The sequence below is a fragment of the Capsicum annuum genome, chromosome 7 (assembly GCF_002878395.1).
Source record: "Capsicum annuum cultivar UCD-10X-F1 chromosome 7, UCD10Xv1.1, whole genome shotgun sequence".
Classification (NCBI taxonomy): domain Eukaryota; kingdom Viridiplantae; phylum Streptophyta; class Magnoliopsida; order Solanales; family Solanaceae; genus Capsicum; species Capsicum annuum.
In genome coordinates, this window is record NC_061117.1 from 200,188,509 (window position 1) to 200,197,856 (window position 9,348).

At 37.4% G+C, this 9,348-nt stretch overlaps 1 long non-coding RNA gene across 1 annotated transcript; it reads left to right on the forward strand.

Annotated features, from left to right (window-relative positions):
• Window positions 1-1,612: 1,612 nt before the first annotated feature.
• LOC124900083 lies at window positions 1,613-8,497 on the forward strand. The gene is made up of 2 exons (XR_007057714.1): window positions 1,613-2,632; window positions 5,542-8,497. It is a non-coding gene; the product is annotated as an uncharacterized LOC124900083 (long non-coding RNA).
• Window positions 8,498-9,348: the final 851 nt, after the last annotated feature.

A 9,348-nucleotide genomic window follows, 5' to 3' on the forward strand; every position in this document is an offset into this window, starting at 1 on the left:
TGACCCAACATTAGTATCCCTTGGCAAGGTGCTAACATCGTTCCAACTGGGGTCGCATGTTGGATCCTAACTCAGTTTATAATCGAGGTATGTCGGTTAGATGAACACTTTCATAGTTACAGTTTCAGTCTCAGTATTCAGTAAAGAACTCAGACAATTCTACAGAACAATGGCTATCAGCTATTAGTTATCAGTTATATAACCATCAGAATTCAATATTTAGTTTCAGTATAGATCTCATAGACATGATGTATAATTACAGTTTCATGTGCACAGTATCGCATGTTTAATATGTCCAGCAGTTATAGTTTTGCATGTAATCTCATTCAGTTGCATCATGGTATTCACTCAGTTAGTTATTGTTCATGCATATGAACCCATGCATTTCAGCCTACCTCATCTAGCATACCAGTACATTCCATGTACTGACGCATACTCTTTTTTTGTGCTTTGGTGTATCATATCATAGGTTCGGATGCTCAGGTTCCTAACCGCGCTTAGCCAGATTTAGTTAGCATTAATAGATTCAGTAGTGAATCTTCATTCATCGAGGATATTATTTATTTCAGTATTACAGTAGATTCAGTATTTTATTAGTCGGAGTTAGTTAGGGGCTTGTCCCATCAACTCTACATTCAGACAGTTCAGTAAGAGGCTTTTCGGACTAGACTAATTCAGACAGTATTCAGTTTCCAGATGTTATCATCAGTTGCTATATTTATCAGTATTCAAATTTTGAACCTTATGGCACTTTAGCCTAACTTTTGCATTTATTTCCACATTATTATTCAGTGCTCACAGTAGGTACCAGTCATGGGTTAACTTGTGATCCTTCGGGGTTGTGAAAACTGTGTAACGTCCGGGGTACAAACTCGGGACGATACAAACTTAGTATCAGAGCCTAAGGTTCAACAGAGTCCTAAGGAGTCTGAACACCGCGTCAAGTAGAGTCTTGTGCATGGGTGTATAGCGCACCACACTTATATGAACAAGAGGCTATGAGGCATTTTTAGAAAAAGTCTCCCTTCTTTCAGTGCTCATATCGTGCGAGTGAGCATGAGCTCAAGTTAAACTCTCTGTCTAATCTAATTTTTCCTTCCATTTACAGAATATGCCACTCAAAAAGACTAACGAAAGAAGAACTGAAAACCAGCCAACACCTTTGTCCGTTCAGGCAGATCTCCTGGATGAGCATATTTCTCACGCAGAATTTAGGGCAGGTTTCACCACTCTAGCTCATTTTATATGTTGACACCTATTTTTTTACCTCCACGACTAAGTTTAATTTCGAGTTTCTTCAATTTCAAATAAAATTAAAATATTTATTTATTGTATAAATTTCTTTTAGAAAATATTCATTTAGGTAATTTCGTAATTTTAATTAGCAATTATACATTTTGTATTTATACAAGATCGTATAATTTTTTTACTTAAACAATTACTTTACTAAAATCGGATTTGAATCATGGGTTATCCCATAACTAATTCAAATGGGTAAAACTTTGATTCAAATGCAGTTTGTTCTGAGAAATAATTTATTTGAATATATATATATTTGATTTTATCAAATTAAGAATCTCGGGATTGAATTTGTTGTTAATTCGTTTCACATACTATTTTAATTTAGTCAATTTATTAAATTAGAAATTAATTGAAAATCAATTGACCATAATTACAATGCAATTGATCAACTGAGGCTAAAATTTAAACACTATTGTCTAAATTCTCATTTTTTGGGGCTATTTAATAAAGGCCCTAAATCCCCAATTCCCAACCATTCCAACAAATTTCAACCAGCCCTCTTCCCAAATCAGGCCCAACAGCCTTCTCCAGCCCAAAATACCTGACCCAGTCTCCCGATCAGTGTATCACCGTCGTAGCTAATGGTACAATAACAACAGAAGCAAACAATATCAGCAACCATCTGCCCCATCAACCCAGCTCAGCAACAGCGGCCCAACATCAGCAAAACCGACCCGGCACATCCCTTTCTCCTCTTTAAACGACAGAACAGGCAACATCAACAGCGTACCACAACAGCAAAAACGCTAAGGGTGTTCAACCCCAACCACCAACCTTAGCCGTTACCCCTCCATTTACCGATTTACCCTCATGATTCTTCCATTCATGGCCAAAGTTCAGAAAGCTTTCACCCTTTTCAGCCCATGACTCACCAACTTGGGAAACCATTAATTCAACTTTTGACCAACCCAACCAACAGCTCGTTTTGGTTTCTTTGTCCTCCTTTTCACTTGTCCGTTCTGATTTCACTACCAAATTGATGCAAAGTCCAGCTTTGTGTATTGTCAGATGGAGGATCTCAAAAATCTCTTCGTTTTCTTTACAAAAGATTTCAAATCCGAAAATTGGAAACCATAGCAACCCCCCCCCCCCCCCCAACCCAATTTTTCCCTATAAATAGAGGCTAAGGAGAAGGGGAGGATTTTTGGGGAAAAATTGGGGGTTCTGAAGGTGCTTGCCTTGAACCTCACGAAACCAAAATTCTCAAAGAACCATCGAAAGATCAAAATTCGACGTTCTCGTTCAAATTCCATTGGTCAGAATCAACTCGAGGTGGTGGAATCTCATTCGATTAAAAGCTCGTCGTCCCGGTGTCGCTGCTCGAAAACAGGTGAACGTTCGTCTCTGTTACACTCCTTTTCTTCATATTTGGGTGTCGTAAATATAGAATAATTTGGGTGTGGGCTGGCCTAGTCGTATTATTGTGTAGTAATGATAATCGAGTCATCGGAACTGAGAATTGGTTTGATTATGCGTGAGTCATTCAAATCTTTAAACTTCGACAGTATGCTAGTACGTGGATTGTTTTGAATTTAGTGAAGGGAGTGTCGTCCGCCATTATGTCATGCTTGTGAAAAGCTAAGAATGCTATTTTTTTCTTGTACGTATGTTGTTTGTCGACTTTGTATGTATACTGTTTGTCTGACTTTGGGCGAAACACGGAAAAGATATAAGTTGCGTGGTAGATGTGCAAAGTCGAAAGTTGTAAGCGTTGATGGGCTTCTATAATTATTTCCATGATCTCTCTTAAATTCGTCCCAAGTCAGATTTTAAGTGTCAACATGTTAGACTAGCTGGACTGCTTGAAATTAAAAGCAACTAGTGTTCTTAATGGAGTTTATAAGAATATTCTCCGAGGATGGAACCTCCAATGAAATTACCAAAGTGCTGTGAGTAGAAAATTTGGATATCCTGGGATGGTACTGCCTACATAGTTTGCTTCATTTTACCATGGATATGTTTGTCGGACAACTTAAGGTTATTAGCACTAATTAAAAAAAAAATGAATGAAACCAAAGTTTCATCACGTCACTGGTTGTTTGTGATACTTTAAATTAAGATATCATGCCATGTTTTACTTGTTATAACTTGTGGGGGATGATTTAACTTTGTAGTAATAACTATAGAAATATTACTTGGTTCATTTGAGTACGACTATCAATTTATTCCTATTTAAACATATGGTAATCTCTTTTTTCTTTTTTTTCTTTTATGCATGTGTAATTAAATTGGAGCCCAAATGGGCTTCGCATCCCTTGCATTTCGTCAATGGGTCGAGGGGGACCGAATAGTCACGTCAAAACTTCAAGTTCAAGTCCTAAGAGGACTATTTTGCACTGGTATACATTGATATACGTATTATGGAGGCTGGTAATCGAGTGATACACGTCAAGAATGAGAAAGGAAAGCTGATGGTACAGACGGAGGACTGAAGTTGCGTATATATGACCGAAAATGGTCATATATACACTGAATATACCCAAAAACGTTGGGAAAAAGGGGCTGGTATACTTGTGGTATACAATGCAGAAAAATGGACTTAAAAGTCCATAAAATGCAACCCCAAAGGCTGGGCAGCCCACTTATGGGCCCAACTTCAACTTTAATCTTTCTTTCTTATAAATTGCAACTTATATTAATTAATTAACCTAGTATTTCCCCATGCGTGTTGCTATCTTATTTATCTCAATTTTTCTACTTGATTCACAATTATCCCACCTAATTCAATTTATTCAAAAAATGAAATAATTTGGTTTTGTTGACCTATTCTTAAGCAAGTCTCTGGAAAAAAAAAATATAATAATAATAATGATAAAATGAATACTTTAGTCCAAACGATATTTATTTATTCAAATGACCAAATAGTCTACTTGGGTAAAAAATGATAATAATAATAATTTCTTCAAACTTGAAAAGTTAATTTTTCTCGTAAATTCTAACTTTCTACAACTGATAAAATGTTTAATAAGATACTTTCTTAATATTTTTCAAAAGAGTTAGCCGTTGCAAAATGATCATTTTTATGACAATAATAATAATAAATAATTTTATAATTTTCATTTTCCATGAAAATCTGACTTATTTCTTCTTTAAATTCAAAATGTGCAATTCGGTTCAGATAGGCTTCTTTTTAACTTAAGTAAATATTTCATATTCCTTAAAAATAATTACGAATTAATTAAAATGTTATTTTTAAGATGGAAATTTTGTAATTTTTCTCAAAAAAAAAAAAAAAAGAAGAGCAATCATCATTTCGTCATTTTTAGGTAGAGTATATTGTAGCTTTTTTCCTAATTCAAGTAGACTTTCTCGTTTGAATAGATAACAATGTCATCTTTTAGATGTGTAGATAAATAATTTCATTATTTAAAAGCAACCCTTTTTGCAAAGTTAGCCACCTTTTGTAAGTTAGTTAAAAACTCTTTTGGTAACCGTTTTAAGGCGGACGCTCCTAAGTTCCTTAAAAATCTTCTTAGGGCGTTAATTGAACCCTTACTCAGTTTCTCGTATCTCAAAATTTTATTTCTGTTTTTGAATCTTTGAAATCTTTTTAAGTTTTCTTGATATTTTCTATAAAAATCAAGTGACGACTCTGTAAAATCTTTCAAAATTGTTTCGACATTCTCTTGAATCTTTCGAAATTGTTTGAAGAGGTCAACTATTTTCTTTAACATAAAATTCGCAAAGGGATAAAACAGAAATGGTGACTCTGTTGGGGATATTTAACTAGGTTCTAACCAAATGTTTGATTTCGTCTTTTGACTAACTGTTTAAATTGCCTATGTGTTTATATGTTTTGAATCTATGAAGTTTAATTATCGCATCTCATCGCATATTCCTGCATCTATTAATAAACTGTTTTAGGGCTTCGTGGATGTCCCGCCCCTGTTGTTCAAATCTAAATAACGTGTTGGAAATACGACGGTTTATTAGCACGTGAGTCGCCTGATGGCTGTTTGTATATCCAAATCCAAGTCATCTACTTGGGAGCCTGGTTCTAACCCACTCTAGACACCTAGGATAGAGCGAAATCAAAACCCTATTTTAGGCATGAGCCTAGGACGACCCAATACCCGAGCAGGGTATTGGGCCCATTAGAAAACCTGTCCTACGTCTATTGACCCCGAGTCAATTACGGATGAATCATACTTATGTGTTGAACAAAATATATGTTTGTTTAATCCAATCCATTATCCTTTAGGGTCGGGGGAAGGCTCATCTTTATCTACTTTCGTGTAGGATATGGCTCAACTGCATTCACACAAAAGGTTCAAGATAGTTACCGGACCCGGTAACTTCCTGAAACTATGGTGGAAACACATGAACGGAGAAGAAAGAAAGATTGTTAGAACACATATCGGGCATTTGCCTTCGTTGATCGAGATGGACGTTTGGCCCAAAATAATCCATATGCTGACGACCTTTTGGGATGATCAGAATATGGTGTTTCACTTCGAGGATGCTGAATTGACTCCCACTATAAAAAGGTGTTGATTTGTTACGAGAGTACTGAAATGTGTTTCAAAAGAAAAGAGACATCCGATAAGTACATTTTATTCCCGGTTGTGTGGGACCATCAAAAGATCAAGAAAGCCATTTTAATTGGTGATGACACCTAGTTAGGGGAACGTGATGGGGCAAATATCCCTTTTCATGAGTTGTATCGCCGGTTCGGAAGGTTTAATGCTTTTCATTAGTTCAGACATAAATTTGAGTCGGAAGCAAAATAGAAGGAGACAAGAGCATTTGCATTTGCGGTAGGCCTACTTGAAACTATGGTGTTTCCACAAGGGGAAAATGGGGCAATTTATCTAAGGGTTGTCACGGTGACCCATGCTCTCTTGTATGGAATGAAGTACGGTTCTAAAAAGGTATTCCATAACGTAGCTCCCATGATTGTAGCCGACATATATCGAGCTTTAGAAAGATGTCAAGCCGAGAATCATTTCTTTCAAGGTTGCAACCTTATCTTGCAATGGTGGATGATGATGCATTTGGTGAAAAATCCTAGAACAGTACAGCCTGATCATAAAACAAGGTATGATCTTTTATCATCACATGACATGTAGTTGTTCCTGCACAAGTTCAAAAGGGAAGCATCTCTGGGATTTTGGTTTAAAACTTTTGGAGAGTTAGGGATGACGATGTCCAATGGTCCGTCAAATATCTTCGTTCAGGGAGATACACCATTCGGGAGGGTGAGTGACCTTTTCTAGTGCTTCCAGGTCTCAGAGGGACCGGTCTCTACAACCCTGGCAGAGTTCTTAGGCAATTCGAGATCAAGCAGGAGACACCCCAAATCGAGTCTATGCTTAGATTCTTCATGAGTATGATGAAGACGAGTCTCCGCTCAAAGACTACATGGTAAATGGATGGAGAAGAAGAGGGTGGAAGGAAGTCTCTTTATATATCGAGTATGAACCCGAAGTCAGCAACACTTACATGGAGCGGTTGAAAAAGAATCTGGCCAACGCATTGATTCCGAGGTCGAATATACCCACTTGGGTTGTTGATGTAGAATCAGAGCATCAAATCCGACTCCACAGGCTTTGGGATGAATTTCAAAAAAGTGAAATCACGCACCAGCAAATGCATATGGAGGATGCTTTAACTATACATATGTTGAGGGAAGAGTTAAAGCGAGTCAGGTAGGAGGCTAATGATGCTAGGCAGTGTTTGATTGATTTGGATAATTGCATGGTTGCTCAGATCGGCGACATAGAAAGATGAACCTACGAGAACAAGGCGCAATTGTGTGGGAGTCATTTGATCATCAACATATATCAGATTTGGCAGGTTGTGAACAAGTCTAAGAAGGCAAAGGCAAGCGAATGAGCATCTAGTAGCTAGTTTTTCTATTCCCTTGCGTGGGACCTTATTTTCTTTCATGTTATTTCCCGTTCCCCTAAAGATTGTATCCCTCTTTTGTTATCTTTTGTAAGCATTTATGTCCTTTGACATATCTATGAAAATTGGGAGGATAATGGATTGGCTTTTAAAAGGCATATATTTTCTTCAAAATTTGCTAGGCCAACCCTTGGCTCAAAGGGATAACCCAACTAAGAAGCGCGTATTATCTGTTGTGTGTGATATAACTGTCTTATGTGATATAACTGTTGTTTATGTGCTATGTGTGTTGTTAAATCAAAGGTAAATTGATCTACTCCACAACAGATCCTTAGAAAACCCTTTAGGCAGAAAATACACACCTACTATCTAAGGTCCGTCCAAAATATATCAAGTCCCCAAGTTTCTCAGAAAGTCCTCAACTATTTTCGTATTTTTATTCTTTCAGGAAAATTTATCATGGATTTAAGGACCACACAGCTGAAATGACGGATAGTGGAGTTAGCCAAAATAGAAGAAATACAAAAATAAGAGGTCAAGAGATTGATTAGGAGGGCCGATTAGGTCGAGGAGAAAATTGCTAAAGTCAAGCAGTTGATCACACAGGAAAAGAAGAAGTTTGAGCATGCACCTTCAAACTTAAGAGAGGACCGCTGGGCCAAGATTAAAAGGGATGTCGTCTGGCCAACTAGGATCAGGGCAGGAAATGAAAAAATCACCCTCAAAGCTCACTCAAAAGGATACTCTCGGTACCCCCAGCTCATGACATGCTCGACAGTCTATCAGGTTCAAAGAGATATGATAATCCTCTACCCTAATCAAATAGAAGGATTTGGCTGCCTTCCCGAAGATGTTCATAAGAGATGTCATTATCATCCAAACCAATGTGGCCACACCATTGATCCAGGCATGCCCATCAACGACGAGCAGATTTACAAATACGACTTCACAAAGTTTGAAGATACTTACCATGAAATCTACTCAAAACTCATCCATGCCAAAATTTTGGAACCAGTAGAAAGGAAGCCTAATACGATGTCTAAGGCTTGGAAAAAAATTTGAGAGGTTTGCCATTATTATGGAGGGATCAGCGGGCACGACTTGGAGACATGCCACGCTTTTAAGATGGATTTAGAGAGCCTGGTGGATACAGAAAGGGTCGAGCTGTAATTCCCGCCATACCACCTATAGAAGATCAAGATGTGGAAGAAGTAGAATGGTGTGGGAATGCCCGCATCTATCTAGGACTTAGTCATTAGTCTTGTCTTTTCTTTCACTGTTTTCCTTTCATGTTTTCTTGATGTAATGAACTCTAATGGAATGTCAATGAAATGAAGTTTTTTCCCAAGCTATTTGAACTACGTATGACCTGATTTCTCCTTGGTGAGATACGTAGGCAGCCTTTTGGCCCAGCCTCTATCCTTTAAAATTGTTATGTCTCGTTTTGTTAAAATTCAGATGAGTCTAAAATTAGAAAACTTGGCAATAATCTTTTCAAGACCTATTTATCCAAAATTCAACGGACAAAAACCTGCCCATTAATTTTTTTTGAGTTAATACCCACCCGTGGTTCAATTTACCTATGATAAAAACAACCCTATGTGTTTACTTCTTGTCAAGTATCTTGCATTACTTATCACATATAGAAACTAACATATCTACCTTTGAGTTATTTTACTTTACAGATAATAGAAAACTACTATGTGTTGAAATAATTTGGTAGAACATCCTTACTTTACTCAGTCAAAAACGCATAAAATCTTATCCTCTGACCGTCATTCAAAAATGACTGGAAACGCCGAGAAAAATGTGTTGATCATCAGGGACAGTAAAATAGAAGAACAAAGCGAGATGATTGATGAACTCATGAGAAAATTGGAAATGCTTCAAGAGGAGATGAATCGTACTCGAGACTTGGCTAACCTGGCCATCACCGCTAATGCTCCGGCTCCAGAAGGGCACAGGACTCCACTTCAGATCCCTCCCCTTAGTATGCCTATTCTCAGGGACCATCCAAATAACATATCGTCCATCTCCACTCCTCAACTTGTCCAAAATACCAATTGTAAAAATAACCCAGATGCATACCATCCACAAAATCTATCCCTAACCCCACAAAACCCATCTCCAAATCTACAAAATTCTTTCCCAAATCCCCAAAACCCATTTTCAAACCCACAAAACCCACTTCCAAATCCA